Source organism: Vicugna pacos, chromosome 12, assembly GCF_048564905.1.
Source record: "Vicugna pacos chromosome 12, VicPac4, whole genome shotgun sequence".
In the NCBI taxonomy this organism is placed as follows: domain Eukaryota; kingdom Metazoa; phylum Chordata; class Mammalia; order Artiodactyla; family Camelidae; genus Vicugna; species Vicugna pacos.
In genome coordinates, this window is record NC_132998.1 from 30,065,110 (window position 1) to 30,091,902 (window position 26,793).

General features: G+C 36.2%; 1 long non-coding RNA gene across 1 annotated transcript in view; it reads right to left on the reverse strand.

Annotated features, from left to right (window-relative positions):
* The window catches only part of LOC140700186 (uncharacterized), a 38,397-nt gene extending 12,442 nt beyond the window's left edge, over positions 1–25,955 (reverse strand). Inside the window, exons 1-2 of the long non-coding RNA XR_012078478.1 lie at positions 25,864–25,955; positions 22,326–22,388 (exon numbers count right to left, since the gene is read on the reverse strand). This is a non-coding gene — a long non-coding RNA (uncharacterized lncRNA). The remainder of the gene's footprint in view (positions 1–22,325; positions 22,389–25,863) is intronic.
* Between the last annotated feature and the right edge of the window lie 838 nt (positions 25,956–26,793).

Below are 26,793 nucleotides of genomic sequence, written 5' to 3' on the forward strand. Positions count from 1 at the left end.
TTACACTTTTTATAGCCTCAGATTATATCATAATATAAATTCTTTTATAATATCAAGGATTTGATTGTATGTTCCTTAAAACTTTATTCCCTTTGAGAACTTATACTTTATTCCAACCATTTCTGAAATAAATTATTATAAACTTTTGATGACTCAAGGCTCTCTGGAGAATTCATGCTTTTATGCTTTCTGTAGCTTTACAAAATAAGTCCAGACTTCTGTGTATTGTAGTTTTTGGATCTGTATTTTATCTCTCTCTCCTCCCACCATTGTAAACTGTTATTCCACATGCTGTCAGCATGGCCTCACTGCTTATAATCTATCTTACTTTATAAATAATTGTCTGCATAAAGGTCTGAAGGAAGATCCATGTTTTTACTGCGGAGTAAAGGGCATGGGCTTTGTGACATGTATTTTCATATTATCACTTAGTTTACCTCTAAGTTTACAACAGTCTCCACAACGGTTCTATCTGACCAAAGACATAAGTTAAATGTAAATGCAACTTGGACTCTTTTTTGCAAGTCACATGTACACATATGGAAATATAAATAGATAAAGATGTAGATGATGACAGAGGTATAGATATAGAGATAATATGCATGGGTGCTTTAGCTTAGACTGTTTGCAGACCAGACACGATACAGTAAGAACCATGAAAGTAAGGGTTTTCTCTAAACTAGAGACTGTTTTTGAAAGTTTGTTTCGGGCCAAGAATTCAAGTTTAAACATTACTTACCACTATGTTTATTTATACTACTGTGCTTTATATATAAAAGTCACTTAAGTGCTAACTAAAGAAAATCATACAAAAAGGCACTCAATGCCAAACCATTGAATTGTTTGTTAACACCTTTTTTCTTCCTTGATTCACCTATGCTCCTTTTTGAGCTTGAAAGAGTTTGTAAAATAACTCACATGTGTTAAAATTTTCTCTTTAAGAACATACTAAACATTAAGAGAATGAAAATAAAAACAACAGAGAGAAAATATTTGCAAATTATATATCCAACAAAGAACTATTATCAAGAATACATATGTATATATTAAAACCTCTCAAACTCAATAATCAAAAAAATAGAAAATATTTGGACAGATACTTCACCAAAGAAGATATAATGATGGCAGATAAGCATATAAAAAGATTTCCAACACCATTAAGTTATTAGAAAAAAATGCAAATTTAAACCACAGTGAGATACCATCACATGCTTATTAGAATGGCTAAAATTAAAAAGAATTACCATACAAAATATTGGTCAGGATATTCAGGAAATGGAACTCTCACCGACTACTAGTGGGTCGGTAAAATGGTCAATCACTTTGGAAAACAGCTTCTTGAAACATTAAATATATAATTACCACTCCTGGGTACTTACTCCAGAAAAATGAAATGAAATGTCAAGAACTCATACATGAATGGTCATAGCAGATTTATTCATAATAGACAAAAAAATGGAAAAAACCCAAATGTCCATTAATAGGTGGATAGATTGTGGTGTATCTATATAACACAATACTGCAAATAAAAGAAATAAACAATTGATGCATGCAACCACCTGGCTGGAGCTCAAGCTCAGTGAAAGAAGCAAGAAAATGAACAGTCCATACTCTGTGATTCTTTTTACATAAAATTCTGGAAAATGCAAACTTATCTATAGTAACATAAAGCAGCTAGCTCCATAGTTGCCTGGTGGCTGGGGTAGATAAGGAATGGAAGGATAGGCTTACCAAAGACAAGGAAATTTGTAGGGAAAATGGGTGTGTTTACTATTTTAATTATGGCAATGGTTTCATGAGTGTACAAGTGTGTCAAAAAGTTTCATTGTACACTTCAAATTTGTGCAATTATATTTCAATAAAGCTATAACAAAGGGCAAAAAAAAAGAACATAGAAAACAAAAGAAAGAGAATGAAAGTGTTTCAGAATTAAAAGTTTAGATCTGAAAGAAACTTAACAGATCAGCTAGACAATGGTTACCCAATAGGTAGACTAATCAGGGACGTTTAAAGAAGAAAAATTAGAAAATTAGAAAATTGGTAATCAAAAAAAAGCATCAAGTTGTCATGTTGGAGAAAATCAGAATTTTGTTGTATTTGTTGACAGTTATATCTGGGGTCACAGTGTAATGATATGTTCTATGCTGAGAGCTTCTGAGCATTTTAATCCTGTCACAGACCCAAATGTCAGATGACTTAACTGTGCTCATAGAAGGTGGCAGAGCAACAACGCATGTCTTTAAACTCTCATTTTAGGGCTCTATCTCTTAGAACAGGTTCACAGAGCTGGAAGAGAAGTTCACACAAGAAGAAGCAGCAGTCACTTGACTTGATGATCCCTAACCAGAAAGCAAAAAGAATTATGCAACAACTTTGCATGTCATTTGCCAAAAGCACCCCTGTGAAAACTACAGATCATGCAAACCTTCACTGATGTTAAAGATGCTACACCCATGCTAAACCCTGCTTCAGCTTGGGTTTTGTCTGCTGCAGATTCCTGTCAGAGAGCAAGGTAACTTTCCAGGGGGAATAAATACAAGAGAAATATATATACAGCCACCAAAGGAATGACTGACCAGGTAACAGGAAAAACAGATGGGTAGGTGCTTAGAAGAATCTACTAGCCTTTTCTCACAGCTGGAGGGATTACCAGGTGTTCCAGGTTTCTATCACTACATTGCAAGTCATCCCCAAACTTAGTGGCTTAAATGATAATCATTTATTTGGAATAAGAGTCTGCAATTCAAGCAGGTCTTGGTGGACAGCTCATCCCTTCTCCATGTGGCCTGCCTGGGGTTGAATGATCCATCTCCAAGAAGGCTCATTTACATGGCTGGTAAGGTGGTGCTGCCTACTGGTTCCTCCCCACTGGAGTCTCTCTATGGGTTGGCTTAGGCTTCCTCCTAGCTTGGAGGCTGGGTCCTAAGAGCAAGTATCCCAAGAGATAGGATACAGAAGCAGCCAATTTCTTAAGATCTGGTCCTAGGTCTTACCAGATCCAGTGCCAGTTTCCAAACTCATATTTTAAGAAACTGGGACAGCAATATCTCTGCCATGTTCTATTGGCCAAGCAATTATAATCCATAAGGATTCAAGGGAAAGAGACACAGATCTCCCACCTCTAGAAGGAAAGACTGTCAGAAATTTGGGGACTGTATTTTAAAGCCATTACACCAAGGTGCCACACAATCATTACAGTTAACAATTACCTGGCCACTTCTATTAGTTTCTCTTTAAGCTCTTGCTCTCTGAAGAGAGAGTGAAGGGATTTGTGTATTCACCTTGACCACAACCTCAGTATTATAAACAAGACCATTCTCTGCTGGCATGTGCAATCTTGGCATTCAAATTTTTTTCCCACTTTACAAATAGAAATGGTAACACTGCATTTTTAAACAACTCTGGGTACAATCAACCTAAAAGCTCTCTGTAGACAGGAAATTTATCATGCTACCATGCCCCAAACATAGTAGGGATTTCATGACATTGCAAATTGATAACTGCCAAGTCGGTCCTACACAATTATCAGATTCTTTTGGTAAGTATTGATTGTCTTAATATTTGGTAAGGTAAGAGATAAATAGAAGCTGTGACAGCTTCCCCTACCTCACCATTGAGTAGTAAGTGTAGTGAAAGTAAATTTCAGACCAGATTCTGCCACATAGAAATATTTATCAGCTAACAAGCTCCAAAGTAGTCATATAAACTCTTCCCATGGGCTTGAGGAAGTCCTTGCTCTGTACCTTTTAGCACTCCAACAAGATTTACAACAATGGTTGACAAAAAAATCAGCAAAACTTCTACTTGGAGCAGGTGACAGAGTCTTGATTAAATAGGGAGCACAGAACAAAATTCTAGACCTAGGGCATATTCTGAAGGTGTTATGCTTCTGGGTTTGCTAGGTTCTTCAATTTTGTTCTTTCAAGGACACTTTTAGCCAGGTGCACATCTTGCACACCATTAATTTACCTCCCCAAATTATATCCAACATCCCTTACATTCATTAATTAACCCACTGGTCCAGATTTAAATAGCAACATATGAAGTGCTCTGGGTATGGAGTCCTGAGCAGAGCACTGCAAGGGTCACAGTATTGTCTGACAGCTGGCTTGTCTTGGCTGTAAGCCTATTGTGTACACATCTTCCCAACTCTGCATTCCATGACCTCACACTGGAAGCTTAAAACTGGTCATGGTGGGAATATTTACACAACATAAATCAGCAAACACTACATATCAGGACTCCTCCCTTCCCCAAAGCTGGTTGTTAATTTACCAGCACATGACTGTAACTGACTACTCCTATGATATGAATTAAAGTTAATTTACATCATACTATTTATATGGGAATATTTGAAAGTAACTTAGTAAAAACATAATAATCAAATATTAATTGCTTAAATTGATTATTCCATACAATTCTTATAGTCAAATAAATGCCTGAGTGTGTATATGTGTGTGTGCATGTGCGTGTATGTGTGTGTGTGTGTATGTATAAAATTTATGTCATTATCATGGCTTCATTTAACAAAATCCTTACTGAGGACTTACTATGTGCTGCTCCCCTTAGTCCAGGTACCATCATTTCTCATGTAGACTATAGCAGTGGTTTCTCTACTTATTCTCTTATACCCTTCTAACTCATTCTCCTCACCTCATATACACTAGGTGATCTTTTTAAATTCCAAGAGTATCCAGATTTGAACATACTTGCTTCATGTAGCTGTCTGCCCCACCCAACCCCCAACCTTTGGAGTATTTTAATGCAAATCCTACACATTATCAATTCATATCTGTATATTTCATTATGTATTTCTAAAAAATATTGATTTTTAAACATGATTGCAATGCTATTATCCTTTCTTCACAATTAACAATAATCCCATGGTATCACCTAGCACCTAGTCCATATTCAAATTTTCCCACTTATTTAAGAAACATCTTGTTACCATTGGCTTGTTTGCATCAAGACACAAACAATGTCTGCAAATACCTTGTGTTGTTGTATCTCTTAGGTCTCTTACTGTTGAATACTCTCTTCTTTTATTTATTTTTCCATACCATTGACTTGTTGCAGAAGCTGGGTCAGCTGTCCTATAGAATGTCCTAGAAACAATGTGGTTTTCTGGATTTGTCTGTTTCCTTCCAATAAACTATACTCTTAAATAATCTACACTGCCTTAGAAGATGATAGATACTCTACTAAATAATCATTCCTGAGTTCATCAGTGAGCCAAGGTTACAAGGTAATCAGGTGAACTAAATTCCAAAGGGTAAAACGCTGCTTAAAGGAAACACAGGACACTCAATGTTCCACCTCAGAGGGAGGAGGAGGAAAAGGAGGAAGCCACAGGAGTGGGTAAGAAGAATACAATTGAAATTTTAGTACATTCTTAAAGCACAAGTGTGGTCTAGTGTGAAAGTGTAGAGTCCCCAAAGCCACAGGCACAAAGGAGTCTGCGCTCACTCACCTGTTACTCTCCACAGGCCTCGGCTGGATATTCACAAGAAAGACTGGGGGCAGACAGTAAACTGGGAAGCCCCTCTTAGTGGTGCACAGGCCTGCTAAAGTTTGCAAGTAGAACAGGAGTTCCTACAGAATCTCATCTCACGCTGGGTTCTGCGTGAGTAGTCACTGTCCACTGCCCACAGCCCAGAATCTTCTTCATAGGAAGCAAAAATCTGTCTACTGCTGGGGTAGCCGAAAGAACCTACTCATACCCTAGATATGACCATGCTTTTACATAAAGTAAAATGCATCTGTTCCTAAGGGGGAGTCAAAAAAACACTGTCATGTCCCTATTCCCAGGTAAATGTTGGCTGCTTCTGGGTGAAAGGTAGAAAACTTGCTTGTGCCCAAGACCCTACAGTGATAGAAAGCAGAGGCCTGCTACTGCTCAAGGACAAGTAGGAAATTCATTAAAAGGCAGAGTTCACCTGCACATGGGAGGGAGAAGTGTAAGCCTTCCTAAACTGAAGAGGAAGCAAAGATGACTGGCTTATCATGGGAGAGAAGTAGGAATGATCAAAAAGCCTGGCATGTGAGGCCCCAGAGCACAAGGTCTGCCTAAGACTAAGGCTGGAGCAGGAGAAGTGAAAACCTATAGCCTTAGCATGAGCCTTGCACAGAGTAATCAGTAATAGAAGGCTAAGGCTGGGGAAAGGACAAGAAAATGGAGAGAAATCCCTTCTGAGGCACAGGCACTTAGGGATTGCTAAACACTGAGGATAGAGAAGAAACATTTAGCAAATCCCTCTAGTATTCCAGGCCTCACACGAAGAACAAGGTAGCAATAGTTCACTACTAGAGGAATTTAAAGCCTAGAGTTCACTGAAGTTAAGCACAACATAGCAAAAACAACAGCAAATCCAAACCCAGCTCATCTACTGATTAGATAGTCTCTACTCCCTGAAGAATCATGACCTAATAGAAGAAGAAGCATGCCTAGTTCTGGGCAAAAACATTATTCAGCTCAGTCTCTAATGTTCTTTTATACACATTATCTGGCATGTAAACAAAATTGAGATAAACATAAAAAGCAAGAACAAAACAACCCATTGTCAAGAGATAAAACAGATCCAGGATTTGGCCTAGATTTTAAAACTAATAGGCAAGGACTTTAAAATAACTATAATTAATATGTTAAAAGATTTAGTGGAAAAAGTGTAATACATGAACAAAGAGATAGAGAATTTAAACAGAGAGATGTACGTATTTCCTAGGGATACTGTAACAGATTACCACAAATTTGGTACTTAAAACAAGAAAAAATTACTCTTTGACTGTTCTAGAGGCCTAAAAGTTATCAGAAGGGTCACACTCTCTCTGGAAGCTCTGAGGAAAAAACTTTCTCTGCTTCATCTATCTTCTGGTGGCCATTAGTATTCCTTGGCTTCCTTGACTTGTGGCCAAATCACTCCAGTCTCTGCCTCCATCTTCACATTATCTTTTCCTCTTGTGTCTGTGTCTTCTCTTCCTCTGTTTCATATAAAGACACTTATAATTGAATTTAGGATCCACTCACATACTCCAGGATGATCTCATCTCAAGAACCTTAACTTAATTACATCTGAAATAAGATTTTCCCAAATAAGATGACATTCACAGGTTCCAGAGATTTGGACTTGGACATATCATTGGGGGAGGGGGGGCACCATTCAAGCCACTAAAGATAGAAATCATAAAAAAAAAAGTAAGGTTGTGGGGGTCAACAGAATAATGAATCCCCCAAAGATGTCCACTTCCTAATAACCAACCTGTGACTATGTGACTATGTTACATTACATGGTAAAAAGGACTTCACAGATGTGATTAAGTTAAGGATAGTGAGATGGGACTACATTATGCAGGATTATCCAGATGAGACCAATGTAATCACAAGGATTCTGTCAAGTGAAAGATAGAGGTGAGAGATTAGAATATGCAATGCTGCTAGTTTTAAAGATACAGGAAGAGGCCATGAGTCAAGGAATGCAGGCAGTTTCTAGAAGCTGGAAATGGATTCTCCTCTTGAACCTCCAGAAAGAAAACAGCCTACTGATACCTTGATTTTAGCCAAAGGAAACTCATTTTTGACTTCTGACCTCCAGAATTTTAATATAATAAAGTTTGCAGTTTTAAGCCACAGTTTGTGGTAATTTGGTACATCAGAAATAGGAAATTTATACAGATGGAAATACTAGACATAAAACGTTTTTTCCTTTGATAGGTTTATCTGTAGACTGGACACAGCAGAGGAAATAACCAAAGAATTTGAAGATAGACAGATACTATCTAAAATGAAAGTCAAGGGGAGAATTGGAGAAAAAAGGATAGATTATCTAAAAATTTTGGAAGAAAATAAAATGGTTTAACATAAATAGAATTGTATTCCTAGAATAAGAAGAGAGAAGAGAAGTCCATCAATAGATAACTGGATAAAGAAGATGTAGTATATTTATACAATGGAATACTTTTCAGCCATAAAAAACAACAACATAACGCCATTTGCAGTAACATGGATGTCTCTAGAGAATGTCATTCTAAGTGAAGTAAGCCTGAAAGAGAAAGAAAAATATCATATGAGATTGCTCGTATGTGGAATCAAAAAAAAAAGAACATAAATACAAAACAGAAACAGAACTCATAGACATAGAACACAAACTTGTGGTTGCCAAAGGGATGGGGGGTGAGAAGGGACAGACTGGGATTTCAAAACTTGTAGATACTGATAGGCATATGCAGAGTATATAAACAAGATTATACTGTATAGCACAGGGAAATATATACAAGATCTTGTGGTAGCTCACAGCAAAAAAAAAAGTGACAATGAATATATGTATGTTCATGTATAACTGAAAAATTGTGCTCTACACTGGAATTTGACACCACATTGCAAAAGGACTATAACTCGATTAAAAAATGTTAAAAAAAAAAAAAAAGAGAGAAGAGAAGAAACATTTGAAGAGGTAATGGTCAAGAATTTTCTGAAATTAGCAGGGAGGATATAGCTCAAGTGCTATAGAACATGCTTAGCCTACAGAAGGTAGGGGTTCAATCCCCACTACCTCGTCTAAAAATAAATAAATAAACCTAATTACCTCCCTCACAAAAAAAATTTTTTTTAAAGAATTTTCTGAAATTAATAAAAGGCAAAAACAAAACGAAAACAAAGAATCCCAGAAAACACTAAGCAAGATAAACACACACAAAAATTTTTTTTAATTCACAGCTGTAAAAACTGTAGTCAAACAGCTGAAATTCAAAGTTAAAGAGAATAATCTTAAAGCAGATAAAGAGAAAAGAAACATTTCTTACAGAGGAAGGTAAGAACTATAGCAGGCTTTCAGTAAAATTATATAATCCAGGGGATAATAGGACACCTTTAATGTAATGAAAGAAACAAAACAGTAAACTTAGAATTATATTCTCAGCAAAAATATCCCCCAAAATAAACGTGAAATAAAGACTATCTCAGACAAAGTTGAGACAGAGAATTCATTGCTTGTAGACCTGCAATACAAGAAATATTAAAAGAAGATCTTCGGGCAGAAGAAATATACCAGATAGGAAATGGAATCTATGTAAAAGAGCAGAGTACTGAAAGTGGTAAAAATGCAGTTAAACATAAAAAGACATTTTTCTTATTTTGAAATTCTTTAAAATATAATTGACTCCCTAAAGCTATGATAGTAACAATGTATTTATGGGGCTGATAATATATGTATAACAACAGCACAAAGATTAAAAGAGAGAAAATGAAAGTACATTTGGTAAGCTTTCTACACTATATGAGAAGTAATATATTTAGAAGGAAACTGATAAGTTATAGATATTTATTTTAAACCCAAAGCACTAATAAGCTGATTATGAAAATAAATGAAATAATAAAAAAAATCCAAAGGAAGCACTAAACCAAGGGGGCAGGGGGTGGGAAGGGACAGACTGGGATTTCAAAATGTAGAATAGATAAACAAGATTATACTGTATAGCACAGGGAAATATATACAAGATCTTATGGTAGCTCACAGTGAAAAAAAAATGTGACAATGAATATATATATGTTCATGTATAACTGAAAAATTGTGCTCTACACTGGAATTTGATACAACATTGTAAAATGACTATAACTCAATAAAAAATGTTAAAAAAAAAAAGAGGCACTAAAAAGGAAAGTGGGAACAAAGAAAACCAGTGAAACAACTGGAAAACATGTACCAGATGGTATATTTAAACCCAACTATATCAATAATTACATTAAATGTAATTGAAATTAACATTCCAATTAAAAGACTGATATTGTCAGGTTGGACAAAAAAGTAAGACCCAATTATATGTTTTCTACCATAAATATGCCTTAAATATAAAGACATTATATAAGTAAAACATAAAAGAATAGAAAAATCACACCATTAATCAAAGGAAGTAAGTATGAATATTAATATCAGCTAAAGTAAACATCAGAATAAGGTATATTAATAGCACCAAAGCTATTATATAATGATAAAAGGATCAATTTATCAAAAGGAAAGAACAATTCTACATGTGTATGCAGCTAATAACACACCTCCAAAATGCATAAAGCAAAAACTTTAGAACTGAAATGAGAAATTGAGAAATACACAGTTATAGCTGGAGACTTCAGCACTTTTCTCTCAGTTATTGATAGAACAAGTAGACACAAAATCAGTTGATGATATAGAAGACCTAAATAACACTATAAACTAAATTGACCTAACTGACAACTATAGAACATTCCATCTAACAACAACAGAATACATACTCTTCAAACACACATGAAACATTCACCAAAATAGACCATATTTGGGGCTATAGGACAACAAATTTAATAGGATTAAATCAGAAAAAAATATGTTCTCTGAACACACAAAAAAATGAAACTAGAAATTAATTTAAAAAAAGAGATCTGAATGATCCTCAAATTTGGAAATTAAACAAAAAACTTCCAAATAACCTATAAGTCAAAAAGAAAATAAAATAATGGATTAGAAAATATTTTGAATTAAATAAAAATAAAAATAAAAATACACCATAGCACAATTTTTGGAACTTGGCGGTGCTTAGATGAACTCTCAAAGCTCAGAAATAAGAAGAAAACACACACACACACACACACACACACACACACACAATTTTAAAACAGGCAAGGCAAACAATTTAGATGAACACTTCACCAAAAGAGAAATTTCAATGGCAAAAAGGACTTGAAATTTTTTTCAGTATCATTAGTCATTGGGAAAATACAAATTAAATCTACGATGAGATATCATTTACACCTATAAATATGGCTAAATTTTTTTAAATAAATAAAAAACAAATTAAATAATTGGGGTGATAGAAATATTTATATCTTGATTGTGGTGATGGATACATAACTGTATTATTTTTCAAAATTCATAGAATTGTACACCTATAAAAGGTGAACTTTAGTATATGTACCTCAAAAAGTCTGACTTGAAAAATAAAAATCATTGTGCTGAGTGAAAAAGCTAGACAAAAAAGACTATATTCCATACAAGTCTATTATATGATACTCTAGAAAAGTCAAACCATGACGACAGAAAACCGATCAGTAGTTGCCAGGGCCCTGATATGAGATTAGTTGCAAAGCATCATGAAAGTACTTTTTATGGTGATGGAAATATTCCATATTTTGGTTGTGGTAGAGGTTACATCATCTTATATATTTGTCAAAACACATCAACTATATACTTAATGAAGCTGAAGTTTATTATATGTAAATTGTAACTCCATAAATGAGTGAAGGAATGAATACCACATATATTAATCCATTCATCATACCCCTGCATCAGCCAGTCTTTAAATGGAAGCTGCCCCAAGGAGAAAGCATAATCCTGGGTGAAGGTATTTTCCAAGGAGGGAACTATCAGCTATGAGCTGTCAATAGGCAATATTCCCAGGCTCTAGGGGGATGAATCTTGATCCTGAAACAGGGCTGAGTCTCTGGGTGGTACAACACAAGCATTTTGTACAAGATGTGATACCCTAATGGGATACTGGCATGTACCTGGCTAGTTAGACTCTGAAGGATATCAGGGCTATTATAACAGAAACAGAGATTGTGTGATGGGAGTCAGAGAACTAATGGCTTGGTCTGAGCCAGGGGTAAGGTGATCCAATGGAATGTCATTGAACAATTTATTATATCATTATAGAAATTAGCACACAAAGTGGTACTGGGGGCTGAGAAGCAACCTAAGGGCTAATCTCTACAGAATTCATCATCTGGGCTCCCTTGTCCTCTGGCTGCCATTGATTTGACCAGTATCAGAGAGTGAAAGAAGCTGAGTTTAGGGTATTCATTCTCTGCTCCCTCCCTGCCTCTTTGTAGTTCTGTGTTTCTTTACAGCTGCTTGTCATTCATGACTCCAGCTCTCAATGGGCTGCAATAATACCATTTCCTCCCCTTGCCCTTTCAGACCCAAAAGGAGCAATGGCTTCCTGCTATTGCTAGTCCGTGGATGCCTCACTATTTTGTGTTGGTTTCCTTATCTCAGCTCTGAAATAGTATGTTCATAAATTAGTTCAACTCTTCCAAATACGGCATGTTTCCTGCCAGAACCCCCAGCTCACCCACTGTTGCTTGGTTGTGCTCCAACTTAAAGTCTATTTCTGCTTTCTCATTCCTCTTCTCTATCTTTTGGAATCTATCAGCCAATTAATTTTTAGATCTCTCTGATGATACTTCTGCCTCATTTGGGGTTGGGTTATTTATCTCACAGGAATTAAAAGAAGTGAAGGCTAATATATTTAATAATCTAACTTGTATATCCCTCCCCTCCCTACCCATCCACACAAAGCCATGTTTTTCCTCTGCCTGTAGTGCCTGCCTTTTCCTACTCATTCCACAAGACCTTCTATAGAATCAGCTCTTCTACAGAGCCTAACCTAACCCTACAACCATCAGTAGATTTAAATGGTTTCTCCTCTTTCCTACCAAAGCTCCCTACAGATCCCTTTATCATAACACTTACCACATTGTTCCATGACTGTTTAAACACAGTCCTCTCCGCTAGACTATATATTTCCACAAGACTCTGTCCTATTTGTTTTTCTATCCCTAGCATCCAACACGTACTGGTATATAACAATTGCTCAATAAGGTTATGATGAATGAGTTAGAGAGGAAAACCTTAACAGTTCTAAGTATAATCCAGGTACACTGTGGATTTAAGGCCACCATTAATCAACAAATCCATGGGTTGTCAGGATTATGTGCCAGGAGGAGACTTGTCTAATCCCACTTAGAAATCCATGCATTTCCAGCTTTCCAGTTTCATTGGCTCATTCATACTCCTTGACATTAGCCTGTCTAATATAGAAACCCAAGTTTACAGAGTTGAAGTCCAAGAATCTCCTATATACACATGAATTACAACAAATCAAAGGGATGTATTCTTTTTTCCAGTTTCTCTAAACTGAAAACATAAGCAAAGATAGTGAAATTGCATATCCTGTACCATTTGCCCTCTCTTAACCTTCTTCCATAAAACTAACTTTGGAATCTAAAGGTTTCAAGATAGATCTTGAAAATTAGACACCTCTATGAGGATGCTATTTAAAAGAATTTTCCAAGGTTATCCTCTGGGAGGTTTAACTTTATGTGCTTTCAGCTTCCACTGAAACCTAAGTCAATCTGCTGTTTTCTACTCCATATGGTCTGGCAAGTAACTCCCCCCTTTTCCACTGCAGGGAGTTAACCCCACAGCTGAAACAGTGAGTCACAGGACAAGAACCAAATGATGTAGACGACCCCATTACAACCACTCAAGCTGGTGTAAACACTCTAACATGGCATAGGGATTAGACTCAGTATAGTGCTCCTTCTTCCCAGACCTGAGTCACCTTCCTCTAGGCATCCAATGCAATAAGTCAGCGTTTAATTGAATTCTTCAGAGCAATGACATTTATTTTGCCTATTTTTTACAGTGAAATTTATGTCAAGGAAGATGTTGATATAATTGCAAAAAGAAAAGTATGCTTTCTTACCTCCAACTACTCCATTTTAGCTTGTTCTGCTCTAGCCATCCTGTACTGGTTAGTTATGAGTTATTTAAAGCCCTTGAATGTGACATTGATTTCCTTTCACACTGAAATGGCTTATGCCAAGAAAATTCTCCTAACCAGAAGATAACTAGAAACTGGTCTAGAGAAGTGCAAAGTCAAATTTAAATTATCTATATAGACGAGTAAGAGATCTCTTTATAGTATAATGGCACTGGGATTAAGCTGAACTCAAGGAACTGAGTGCAGGAGGATGAAAAAGTGCAAGAAATTCTACTTAGCACTTTCCTTTTAGTATCATACCCCATTTAATCTTTATGGCATCCAGGGCTGGTAGATAGGATTGACTCCACCTTACAAATAAAGAAACTGAGGCTCAGAGGGTAAATAAAGAACAGAGGCTTTACTTCAACTCAATGAACTGTTTAGTTAATAGGATTAGCAGTGAGGGCAGGAAGGTTCCTGCTCTAGACAAATTGATGTACTCATTGCTATTTTGCTCTGCCCCACCCAAACATGTACTGTACTTCCCATCTCACTGCCTTTGCTTCTTCCCTCCCTGAAAATTGCTTCCCCACTGTCCTCTTTACTAATCCAAACTTCAAATCTCAACTCTTATTCCATTTCTTCCAAGAAGACTTCTCAGTTTATGCTGTCCACAGGCACTGCACCCTTGTTGAACTCCTGTAGCTTTGATTCTCTCTGCTTTGCTCAAGTGGCACTTGTCATATTTTGCCAGGTATTGGTAGCTACTTTCCCAAGAATGCCTTTTCTTTCCCACTAGCTTGTACGTAGCCCAAGATCAGGGACTTGATCTTAACATTCCTCACCATTCTTAAAAATAATTCTGAGCACACAGTTGAATACCAATATGTAAAAAGCATTTAGGAATAAAGGAATGAATAAATAGTTTACAGAATAAACATTTAAAAACATATCTTGTGTATGTCCTATTACTACCTATTTATTGCCTGCCCTTTCCATATTTACATTGCAACACAATCGTGATTGTCATTTGTCATAGAAAAAGTAAATTGATTTACTAAAGTAGGAAAATAACTAAATCCTTCTATAAGAGCTTTCAATAACAACAGTTGAAACAAGCAAAAAGCGCAAACCGCCATGACCTGAGTCAACTGAGTTAGCCTCCATTGTACATGGGCTGCCCTTATATGGCTTCATTTTTCCTTGCAAGAAAATTTACCTTTCTAAAAAGGAGTCAAGAGGCAAAGATTATTTGCCAGGGGCCCCATGAGCTCCTTAGATGGCCCTGTATTCAGATCACAAGCCCTAGAAAGACTGATAGGATTGGGAAAAGTAGTTGGAAACACTCCAAGTCTTAATTGGGCCAAAGTGAGGAAAACAATAAACTCAGAGAAAACCTAGACCAAACAAACAGCTTCACTGAATGATTCATCCCTTCAAGGGAATTGCTCATTCTTGGGAATTGTGAATCCTTTCTGTCTCTCTTTCCTTTGTCATGCTACATGATTAAGTCCTCTAGTTAATGAGAAAAACATTTGACTTACTTATGTTCAATAAATTCCCATGAAAAATATGGAAACTGGAAACATTTTCAAGCTGAGAAGCATTAAAAAAAAAGTTCAAAAGCATCCATCAAGTCACTCTTCACCAAATGGAGGCACTTAACACCATCCTGGCAACCTGAGCCATATGCCCTCCCCTGTCCACCCAACAAGAAGCATTTAAGACACCACAGGAAGCTTGTCTTAAGCTCCTCCAGCAACATTCCTCATTCTCAGATTGGGCCCAACCCAGGGTGGGATTAAACATTAGAACCAGCAGATGTCCCAGACACAGAACTCAGAATGTAATCTACATATTTTCTTTGGTCATTAAATTATTTTGACTACTAAAGCATCCTTAAGAAAAACAGAACAACAACCAAAAAAAAAAAAAAGGCAGAAAAAGAAACAATCACCCAGAATTATACCTTCTAAAGGTAGCAATTGTTAATGGAACTCTAGAATGGTATTGCCATTCAACACTTAAATTAGAAAGGCCACAAATCTAGCAATCAGCCTTTATGTCTCTCTATACCCAATTAATCATCATTTTTCTAATAGCTTTCATATTTATAAAATTTCAGGTTCATTACAAATTTAATGGGGTTAATATTTTGTAAATATTAAACTAATGTTCTCTTTTTCACTCTTTCCCATTACTCTTGTTTCCTGACAGTCATTTAACTATGATAACCCAAGAGAATCCCCCCTACAGCAAGAAGATTGTGACTTAGAGGAAGTGCTAAAAAGATAGGAGAACAGAAATCCTACTCCTCCAGCCCCTAGTGGTTTGTGAAGAAAGGATGGAGACAGAGGAAGTATACAGTATAAGGAAAAATAAAACTCTGAGATTGTAAGCTGTCAAGATTTGGGAGTACTTTATTATAGCAGCATTACTCGGCTTATCCTGACAGATATATTAAGTTGGATCAAACCCAGAAAGCCTTAATAAGCAGGTTGATCTCAAGTCACTTAGAGCCACTCAGAGCTGCCTTTCCCTACTTTCTACAGAAATGGCATAATGCTCAGACTATTCCCAAGAATATAGAATAGGTATGACTCCATGTTTGTAACAAGTCAAAAGCACATTTCTCAGGGTTTATAATCAAGGTTCAAGTCTCACTACTGCCCAGGTATACTCTGTTCCTCATGGACTTGCATCTCCATGTCTCCTGCCCCCTCCTATTTGAGACCAGTCATTAGTAACAAATGTACCCATTAAATCAGCCCTGAGAATAAACAGCCTCCTTTTATCCATCCTCATTTTCTTTCCTTTTTTTCCCCTTCTCATTTAAAACCTACATTTAATAATTCTTGCTTTTTTCTGCATCTCCTACAAAGGAAACCTGAATTTAATCATTGCTTTCTACTTATGACCAGAAAATGTTGTGGACTCTAAAAAAATCCCAACATCCCTTAACCTGCAAATTGCTCTTTCAAAAGCAGGATATGGTGTGTCAGGAATTTAAGCTTCTAATGTAAACAGTTACATTTTGAGGTAAATAGATTTGCCCCTTCCATTGCTGTGCGTAAACTGAAAACCACAGACTCTCAGCTCACCATAATTAACTTTTAACAGACAATCTACATCCTATTAGTGATGATTGGATGAGCCACATAAAGGTTCAACAATGGGACAGGATTACAGCTATCCCTCGAGGACAAAGTGACTTGGCAGACAAAGTATCTAATTCCAAGAGTAAGAGAGGCTGGATTTTCCTCCCAAGGTTCTTTTGGGGCTCTGTGGCCCTGTGATTATGTCATAAAGCTATTCTAAAGCCACTTAAGTCAAGTTAAGAGCTTTCTTAGTTAAAAATTCTATACTCATTGGAATTGCTTGAGTTTAGCGCCCACAAGATTAAAAAAAAAGAAGAAAAGAAAAAAACTCATTACCTTATAAATCAGGGTACAATTAAAAATACATATTCATGAGAATAGAGAGAAAAGGAGTTTTCATTTAAAGCAAAAGCACATATGTAACTAACTCAAAGTAAACTGAGCAACTGATCTTCAGAAGAAATTATTTATTTAAAAAAATAAACATTTAGTGGGGCTTACTGTGTGTCATGCTTTAAGTCTTATACCAACTCTACGAGATAGATACCAAACCCATTTTACAGACTGCAGAAAGGAGGCCCAGAGAGGTTAGATAACTTGCTCCAGGTTTCATAGATGGTAATTGGCAAAGCCAAGATTCAACCCAGGGATCTGATTCGAGTCTGTGCTCTTAGTCACTAAACTATGATGCCACTCAAGTAGGAGATACTGAATATAAATTTCAGGTAGACTACAGACTTCCAAAAACCTTCTAAGAATCTTAGGGTCTAGAGGGACTTTTAGGACCACCTCTTAATAGTATCTCACCAGCAGACATCCAACCTATGCTAGAACACCACTAACAACAGGAAACCCACTACTTTTCAAGGAACTTATTGAACAAATGCAATTATTAGAAAATTCTTGTTCTGTTAAGACAAAATCTATTTCTTTGTAGTATCTACTTATTGATTTTGATTGCATGCTTCAGCATATGTAGTGTTAATCTAAACTCTCATTTTCATGTCTGCCTTTCAAATATAGAAAAACTTATGTCCGAACCAGTCATTTTATTCTCTTATTCAACTTTGTTTTTCTCAGTTCCTTATTCAACTATCCCACATATGGCAGAGTTTCAAGAATCATCACCAGCCTTGTCACTGTCCCCTGAACACACTCGAATTTATCTGTATCATCCTTAAAGTGGGATACATAGAATTGAACAAAGTACTAAAGCGTGGTATAATCAGGGCTGGATAGAGCAATAGTCTCAATTTCCTCAATTTTAGATTTCTTATAATACTATGTATAAGAGCAATTAACTTTTTTGAGCAAACCATATCACATCATCAATTCATATTGAACTTACTGTCACTTTTATTTGATAGCAAAATATGGCATAGTTGCAAAAGAATGTAGAAAACATATGTACAGTTTTAAAAACAGAATAAAAATGAACATCTGTGTATCTGCCACTCAACTTTAGAACTACAGCTTTGCAAGTGGCTCGGAAGCCTCCACATACATCTCCCTAATTGCAGCCCTCTTCCCTTTACCCCAAAGTAACCTCTAGTCTGTATATTGTGATCATTTCCAAGCTTTTTAAATTATGCTTTACCATGTGTCCCTAAATAATACATTAATTTTGTTTTTAAAAATATTTTATAAATGGAGCCATAATATGTATTGCCTTACTTCAAGATTATGTTACTGAGATTCATCAATATAAGTTATTTTGCACCTTTCACTGCCAAGCTGAATCTCCCCAAATTTTTCCCATAGAGCTTTTTTAGGTAAAAGAATAAAATTTTATATTCACCTCTATTACATAGACTCTACCCAATCTCTTCCATCTCAGAAAACTCCTCTTACTAAGTAAGAAGAACGCTGAATTGATACAGAGATACACCTGTACTACAACCCCTGGATGGGCCTCTAGGGTCGCTTTAAACATAGAAGCCCCAAGTCTTGAAGAAATTGCTGAGAAATGACTGTTTCCATGACTTAAACCACATACTGAAAAGAATGCTTTTTTTTTAAATCACATGTCTAATAAATTTAAAGCTTATTTTGATTAGGTTGATAGGAAAACAATAATCATATTTTATTTGCCACAGGTATAAATTATACACGTTTAATTTTTCTCAGCAAAAGATTTCTCTAATTGCCAACATCTTCAAGTAATCTTATTATTAAATTAGCACAGAAACTATTATTAAATATACCACTTGAAACTAAGGAATTTTTATTATTATGGAGGATATTTTCAGCTAGTATAGTATATAGAGAGAGGCAACCCCAAATTTCTAGAATCAGAGAATGTAATACCTCTTAAAATCCATTTTTAATTCCCAATCTCTCTCCGTGTCTCTCCCTACCTCCATCCCTTCTCTCTCTCTCTCTCTCTCTCTCTCTCTCTCTCACACACACACACACACACACACACACACACACTCCTAAAACTCATAAATAGATGATACAACACCCTGATGTACCCTTTTAAAGTCAGACCTACTAGCATATAGGAAAAGAGTTTCATTTCCTTTCTTTCCACCTTGCAATCTTCTAAGAAGTTGAGGTGCTAATAAGCAGAATAAACACCAAAAGGCAAGTGAAAAATGGAAGGAAGAGTAAAGACTTTGGTTAATAACTGTGATTATCCATACAATCTCTCATCACACATTGACTAAACATAATAGGGAGATATCAATAAGTAATGACCCCTGGGCTCCAATCACTTGGGTCAGCAGAGTGTCTATTCCAGAGATTCAGTGTAATGGAGATTCTAATGGTCCTCTTGGTCAACAGGGCAAAGAAAAAGAGAGCTGTGTGTTCTTCTAAGCTTCATCTCAAACACATGTCATTTCTCCTGATAGCCCATTGTCCATAACTGGTTACATGACTCGACCCAACTGTAAAACTTGGAAAATTTGGGGGAACATTACCATCTCTACCATAAAAAGAGTATCCAAATCTAAATCTTATAGTTATGGTAGAAAACCGGCAATCTCTCTTTCCTACTTCTTCCCCTAATAGAAACACTAATTAAAACCCATTGAGAAATGCAAAGTTTTAATAGCCCTGGAAACAACGAGTGTTCATCTATGATCTGAATTCTATTTAAAAAAAAAAAGTCTACTAGCCAGAATGGTAGATAAAACCTATGCACAATTTGCAGAGGCATATGGACAAAAGTATATTAGAATAAATCATCTATCCAGTCTGGGTTTTTAACCTTTAAAGTTTGACTTGGCTGGCCTTGGTTGATTCAGAATTGATGTCTAAGGCAGCCTGGGATGTTTCATTCCCTCCTCAACCAGGTAGTGCTACCATTCTCTGTAGCATAATTAAACTGGAAATAGAAATAGATGGGAAGAGCTCTCGGGGCTGACATTTCTGAACTCCATATCTCTTAGTGATATAAGATAGTGGGATAAGGAAAGGAGAAAGGCAATCAAAATCCATATCAAGTAGAAGAGTAGAATACACTAGAAAATAGGTAAAGAGCTATGCATATCAACAAGTGTTCCAATTAGGGTATGAGAATTCCAGCAGCAAGCAGGCAGGAAGCCATGGGAATCAAAGAGAACCCAGTAACCTTTTGAAACTGGTATTGTTCTGCCAGGTTTGATATGTGAACAATAAACTACTAGTAATTATAAAAAGAGAGGTACTTGTTGGAGAAGGAGGGTAGAACAGTCTTAATCATTTTAAAAAGAAGTTTCAGTGTAACACTAAGATCTATTTACCCAGATTAGCAGAAAGTTTAGTACCCGATCTCTGGGGATCCCATTTCCCAAGTCTAAGAACTACCCAGAATGCTAACTCATTTTATAGACCAGTCTTGCCTCCTCTGCCTTGACTCTGAAGCTAGGAATTAGATGTGTCTCCTTGAAGCTGGAAGATTTGCTACCTTTTCTGAAATATGGCTGAGAGCTAGGGGCTACTTTCTTCTATCCAGGCCCTTCCCATGGAAGGGAGGTTCTATCTTGGTGCCACAGAGAATACAGGGTCCCAAGCTGCCCTTGCCTTGGCTCATGAGATGGAGGTCTGACACCAGCAAACAAAAGTCAAAGAAACCTGGGGCTGCTGCCTCCTGTCCACCAAGAGCTCAGCTCCTAAAGTGGGAGTATCATTTAGAGAGATATGCCATTGTCTCCACCCTCAGCACCAGAGCTGTGGCTCAGAGATTTTTTCCAGAGAGAGAAGCAGGTTATAAAACAGGGGACTCAATCTCTCCCCAAAGGAACTGACTTCCTTTCCGAAAGAGCATGAAGAAGTTCAAGGCTAAAAGCACTCTCAAAGACAAGGTGTGGTGAAAAGCAATTGGAAAGAAATTGATAGGTTAACTGGAGATATAGGCTAAACCGTAAGCTGGATGGTTTGCTGGAGGGAAATAGGAAAACAGACAGCTGGGAGGAACCTTCCTGGGATCAGAACATATCTCAAACTCTGATCTCAGGAACTATCCTTTCCTAGGAACCCAAACTTTATTGGGTCAGTTTGTGGAACAATCTATATGACCCAATCTAATGTTGAAATAGAACAATGAACCAGCATTTTTTGACCAGCTGTGTGTGAACAAAGAAAGATATAGACCAAAAAAGCACTGCCAAATCCACTGTCTTCCTAGGGTGACTGTGGACATACCCAAGTTGCATGCATTGAGGAGCAACATCAGAGGTTCCATAGTGCAGGAGAAGAAACAGATTTCACTAAAATAATAGTCAATAAACAAGTAAACAAGCAAATCATAATAACAAGTTCTAAAAGTGGGGACCAGTACCCAGAATTGTTACACTATATTATCTAAAATGTCCAATTTCCAACCCAAAAAAATGAGATAAGCAAAGAAACCCATGCAATGAAAAACAAAAGCAGGCAACAGAAACCGCCTGTGAGAAAATCCAGAAGTCAGATTTAAGACTGAAAAAAATCTTCAAAGTAGCCATTATAAATATTTTCAAATAATTAATGGACACTATGATTTAAAAAGTAAAGGGGGGTATCATGAAAATGTCACATCAAAGAGAAAATGTCACATCTAAGAGAAAATGTCAATAAGGAGATAGAAATTATTTTTTTTTAAAAAAAAAGAGCCAAATGCAAATTTTATTCTTGAAAAGCACAACTGAAATAAAAAATTCAACAGAGGGGATCAATAGTAGATTTGAACTAGAAGAAGAAAGAATCAGCAAACTTAAAGATAGATTGATAGTGATTATACAATAATATATAAAGGAGGATAGGGGAAAAAATGAACAGAGCCTCAGAAAAGTATAGAGCATCATTAAATAGATCAACATACATGTAACAGGAGAACCAGGAAGAGAGGAGAGAGAGGAAAGCAAAAAAAAAAAATATTAAAAAAAGTGTCTGTAAAGATTCCAAATTTATTGAAAACATTAATCTATACATTCAGGAAAGTCAATGAGCTCCAAGTGGGATAAATGCAAAGAGATCCACAAACATACACATGATAGCAAACATGCTGAAAGCCAAAGATTAGGAGACTTTGACTGAAGCAAGAGAAAAGTAATTCATCACTTACAAGGGAACTGCAGTAAGATTAACAGCTAACTTCTCAGCATAATTGTTTGAGGCCAAAAAGCAGTGGGATAATAATATATTCAGAATGCACAAAGGAAAAAAATTATTGACCAAGAATCCAACAAACACAAGTCAAAATAAAGACATTTCCCAATAAATAGAAACAGAAACTGTTGCTGGTAGACTTACCTTACAAGAAATACTGAAAGAAGTTCAGGCTGCAAACAACTGGCCTCTGACAGTAATTCAAGTCTATATGAAAAAGCAGAATACCGATTACTGTGTCATTATCTTTTGCAGTAGCATATTTCTTCTTCTCTTAAATGATTTTAAAAGTAATTGTATGAAACAAAGGCATACAATATATTGTTGAACCTTGGAAATGAAATATATTTGCCAATAACAGAACAAAGGAGATGACTGGGAGCAAAATTTTACTAGGCTAAGGAAATGACCCCAGATGTAACTCAGATCTACAGGAACAAATCATGAGAACCAGAAATGATAAATAAGCAGACTAATATTAGATTGTATAATCTTTTGTTCTATTAGCCTTCTTATATTTTGCATACATTTATATATGCAATATACTGCATGAGAGTTCTTATACACACGAACTTGCACTTCTCTCAGCTTCTTTAAAAAACATAGAAGTATGTAAAGTAAAAAATTATAACAGTGTATTGTTGGGTTTTCAATATTTATAGATACAATATGTATAATAATACCACAAAAAAAGGAGGGAGGAGATAGAAGTATATAGAAGTAACATTTCTATATTTTACTGAAATTAAGTTAGTATAAATCTCAAGCTGATTCTGATCACTTACAATGTATATAGTAATCCCTGGAGCAATCACTAAGGAAATAACTCTAAATATATAGTGAAAAAAGTACTAAAGGAATTAAAATGCTATACTGAAAAACAGTCAATACGAAAGAAAGTAGAAAAGGGGTAAGAGAGGAAAAAAGTCTTAAGACATAGAAAACAAAAAGTGAGATGGCAGACATAATTCAATTATTACAATAACAACATTAAATGTGAATAGTTTAAATAATCCAATCAAATGGCAGAGATGATCAGACTGGATAAAAAACAAGATCAATATATGCCATCTACAGAACACATACTTCAAATTTAAAATACAAATAAATTAAAAGTAAAAAGATGGGGAAAAAAATCAGTCAAACAGCAACCACAAGAAAGCTGAAGTAGCTATACGAATATCAAACAAAATAGACTTTAAAACAAAATAGACTTTAAAGCAAACAAATAAAAAAAAACCCTTACCTCACACCGTATAAAATAATTAAATCAAAATAAATCAAGAGCTAAAAGTTGAAAACTCTTAGAAGAAAATATAGGGGGTAATTTTCATGTCCTCAGATTTAGAAAGGAACATGTCACCAAAAGTATAAGCAAGAAAGGGTGGGGGGAGTAGACAAACTGGACTTTAACAAAATTAAAAACTTCTGTGTATCAAAGGACACTATCAAAAAAATAGAAAGTCAACTCACAGAATTTGAGAAACTATTTGCAAATCATATATCTGATAAGGATCTAGTACCTAGAAATATACAAAGAACATTTAAAACTTCACAATAAAAAGACAAATAACCTAATTTTAAAATGGGCAAAGAATCTGAATATATATTTCTGCAAAGAAAAAATACAAGTAGCCAGTAAACATGTGAGAAGATGCACAACCCTCTTAGTCACTGTATTAGTGTGCTAATACCACCATAACAAAATACCATAGACTAGGTTAAACAAGAGAAATTTATTTTCTCACAGTTCTGGAGGCTAGAAGTCCAAGATCAAGATGCTAGTAGTTTGGTTTCTTCTGAGGTCCCTCCCTCTCACTGGCTTGAAAATAGCTGCCTTCTCACTGTGTCCTTAGTACTGAACCAAACTTGGGTCTGCTCACCTGTGGGCAGTAAAGCTAATCTACTGACACTGGGTTGCAGTGAAGGAAAATGCAGTGTTTATTGCAGGGCACCAAGCAAGTAGTCAGGACAGCTAGTGCTGAAAAAAACTCCCTGAAGGATTTAGGCAAAGCATTTTTAAAGGTAAGGTAAGGGAGAGGTGTCCCAGGGTATGAGATTAGCTCATACACAGTTCTCTGATTGGCTGATGGTGAGGTAACAAGGCAGTGTCACAGAGTTTAACACTATCAATCTTCAGGCACCAGTAGGTCTGGAGGCTATGGATGGCTATGTGCTCACGATCATCAAGTAGTTAATTTCTTTCATTTGGTGGTAGCTTTAGCATCTGAAAAATAACTCCTAAAATATGCATCAGATACTGTTATCTAGGTACTTCAGAGAGGCGCTAAAGCAGAGGATGCGGGGGAGGGGTCTGTCACGTGAAGACCCCATAAGGTCCTGCTTGGTTCTGTCCTCACATAGTCTTTCCTCTGTATGCACACATCCTTATGCCTGATCTCTTCTTACAAGGACATCAGTCAAATTAGATTAGGGCTCACCTAAATGGCCTCATTTTAAACTACTTACCTCTTTTGAAAGGCCCTATCTCCAAATGCAGTCACATTCTGAGGTACTAAAGGTTAGGAAATCAATCTATGAATTTGAAGGGTGCACAATGCAGCCCATAACAGTCATCATGGAAATGCAAATCAAAACTACAATGAGATACTACTTTACCAGAATGGATAGAATCAAAAAGTCATATAACAACAATGTTGGAGACAATATAGAGAAATCAAAACCCTCATTCACCACTGAAATGTAAAATAATAAATCTGCTTTGGAAATCAGTCTAGAAGTTCCTTAAACAATTATAGATAGAGTTATCATATGACCCAGCAATTTCACTCCTTGGTTTATACTCAAGAGAAATGAATGATATATCCACACAAAAACTTGTGCACTAATGTTTATAGCAGTATTGTTCATAAATTGTTAATGCAGATGTCCATCAACTAATGAATGGGTAAACAAAATGTGGTACACCAATACAATAGAATAATATTCATTCATAAAAAGGAATGAAATACTGATACACGCTACAACATGGATGAACCTTGAAAACATTCTGCTAAGTGAAAGACACCAATCACAAAAGACCACATATTACGTGATTCTGCTTATATGAAATGTTCAACTTAGGAAAATCTATTTAGACAGAAAGTATATTAGTAGTTGCTTAGAGCTATGGGGGATGGAGGGATAGGGAGTTGATAGCTAAAGCATCCAGATATCTTCTGGTAGTGATAAAAATACTCTAAAACTGACTGCAGTCATGGTTGTGCATATCTGTGAATATACTAACCACTGAATTTTATACTTTAAATGGATAAATGTTATGAAAGTGAATTATATCTCAACAAAGCTGGTAAATCGTTATATATAACATTACACTCATGTTATTTGATTCTATTCATTCTAGTTTTCTATGGCTGCTGCAACAAATTGCCACAAATTTGGGGTTAAAACAATGCAAATTAATTCTCATAGTTTTGGGTCCCCAGGTTACCTGAGTCTGAAATCAGTTTCACAGGGCTAAAGTAAAGGTGTTGGCAGGGCCATGTTCTTTCAGGAGGCCTTAGGAGAGAATTGTTTTCCTTGCCTTTTCCACTTCTAGTGGCTCCTGTATTCCTTAGTTTGTGGTCCCTTTCTCCATCTTCAACATGCGTGATTCCAGTCTGTTTCCATCATCACATGGCCTTCTCTTTTATTTGGACCCATGTGATTACACTGGACCTACCTGAATAATCCAAGATAATCTCCTTATCTCAAGGTCTTTAAATTAGTCACATCTTCAGAGTGCCTTTTGCCATATTAGGTAACATTCACAGGTTCCAAGAATTAGGATATGGACATCTTTGGAGAACTCATTATTCAGTTTACCACAGCTGGTAAGTTGGAAACAAATGGACATTGCAAATGTTAGATCTAGAAGTTGAAAAGGAAAACCAGTTTTCTCTACACACACAACACTTCCAACACTTCTGTGACCAAATGTTTAGGTTTTTCTCTCACTACAATTCAATTCAGTTCTCTGAGGGACACTGACTAGGTATTCTGCAATTCAACTCAATTCTGACATTGTTTACTTTGAGTTAGCATCAGATCCCACAGGTTAAGAATTCAGTCTCACAAGACTGCCCCCAACTTCACATACCAGTCTCAAGTAGTAGGTTCCCAGGTTACCCATACTTCTGGCAGACTTGACTACAAACCAGGTGTTCCCATGACCCCCTCCCCTCCTTCTGTAATTTACTATGACATCTCATATAACTCAGGGAAATACTTACTTACATTTACCGGTTTATTATAAAGGATATGACAAAGGATACAGATGAAAAGCCAGATGAAGAGGTACATAGGGAAAGTCATGTGTAACAGGGTATGTAGCATTTATGCCTTTTTTGGGCACACCACTCTACCAGCACCTCTATGTGTTCTTGTTCACCAAACTGGAAGCTCTCCAAATCTCCTACTTTAGGGATTTTTATGAAGGTTTCGTCACAAAGGAATGATCAGTTATTAACTGTCTCTAGCTCCATTCCCCTCCCTAGACGATGGGGGTGAAACTGAAAGTTCCAAACTTCTAATCATGACTTGGTCTTTCTGGTGACCAGGCCCCATCCAGGAGCCTCTAAGAGTTGCACTGTTAGAACAAAAGATAATCTTA